This window comes from Anoplopoma fimbria, unplaced genomic scaffold (genome assembly GCF_027596085.1).
Source record: "Anoplopoma fimbria isolate UVic2021 breed Golden Eagle Sablefish unplaced genomic scaffold, Afim_UVic_2022 Un_contig_9284_pilon_pilon, whole genome shotgun sequence".
NCBI lineage: Eukaryota > Metazoa > Chordata > Actinopteri > Perciformes > Anoplopomatidae > Anoplopoma > Anoplopoma fimbria.
Window position 1 is genome coordinate 1 of NW_026553906.1, and position 1,324 is coordinate 1,324.

Consider the following 1,324-nt stretch of genomic DNA (forward strand, 5'->3'; position numbering starts at 1 on the left):
GGCGGTCAGAGACTTGCTGTACTGTGTGCGCTCAGAGGAGCCGTGCAGCGTGGGAGAGCACACAGCAGTTTGCATTGTTTTTGTTGAGGCTGAATAAAGTACTTTTGTGTGCATGTTACCTGGTTAAGGCTGTGTTTGTGGCCTTTTATTGATTTATAGAAGTATAGAGACTAAACCTTTCTCGTTACGACTGAAGCTCCTCTCAAGCGATCTGACTAAAAGTCATCTGTTGTTAATATTAGTAAGTGACTAATGTATGTGAAAAGAGCATTATCCAAATACAACATTTGCACATTGCTAGTGAGTTTAAATAGCTGAACAGCCAGCCACACATGTTAGCATTACACATCTTGGCCACCATATAACTGATTTTACTTTAGCTGGATATTTCCATCCTTTAAAGGCTTCAGATCTTCACTTGTCTCTGTCTTTCTCTTTTGGCTTTATTTCCTCAGATCCCTGATTGTTCTGTTTCATCGTCTACTGTGTTGAATCCTGCTGTTATTTCAAACAGATCTTTAAAAATCAAAATGTTTAGCCACTGCTGTTGATTTATAAGTGTAAAGTTTAAAAGATGGCTGAAAATGGAACACTTCCTATGATTAAGGTTTTTTAGACTATAAGTACATACAAATATCATAGGTTAAAGTTATAGATTCAGGCAGCATGAACAAGTAAACTTGTATCTTTGTCTCTGATTCAAGAACAAGAGAAGCCAGTCCTACAGAAGCACACAAATCATTTTTGTGTTTCATGTCTAAGAACATAATGAGAACATAATTGTCTTTACAGTATTGGGCTAATGAACAATGGTCATGGTCAGAATAGTTCACTGACAAAGTTCAGTGAACATTCAGTGTTTTGGATTAAGGCTTCCTTTTAGCAAGTTTGTCAGATAGCGTCAGGTTAGTGCTGGTGGAGAAGCTCCAAAAATCAAAAAAGGAAGCTAAAGGTTGTGGAGTGAGCCAACAAAGAGGGAGAGTGACTTCGTTCTCTGCTCAGGTATTGTTCTCTGCTATTTATCTCATGTCAAAGGGGTGAGGATTTAAAACCTCAAGCTGTGTGGGGGACACTAGTTCATGCATTCATCTCTAACAGACTACTGTAATGCTGTCTTTGATGGTTAATCCCAACAATAAGAAGGTGCTCTCAATGCAATAAAGAATCAACTGCAAAATTCTACTCACTGACTACAGAGTTGACCCTGGTACTCATGTTGGCCTATGAGAGTGTGACCAGTTGCACAAGGTAAACTACTTCAAACTATCTGCACACATCAGGGTCTCAGGGCAGAATATGTTGATTTGTCGTGTTGTTTCATCCA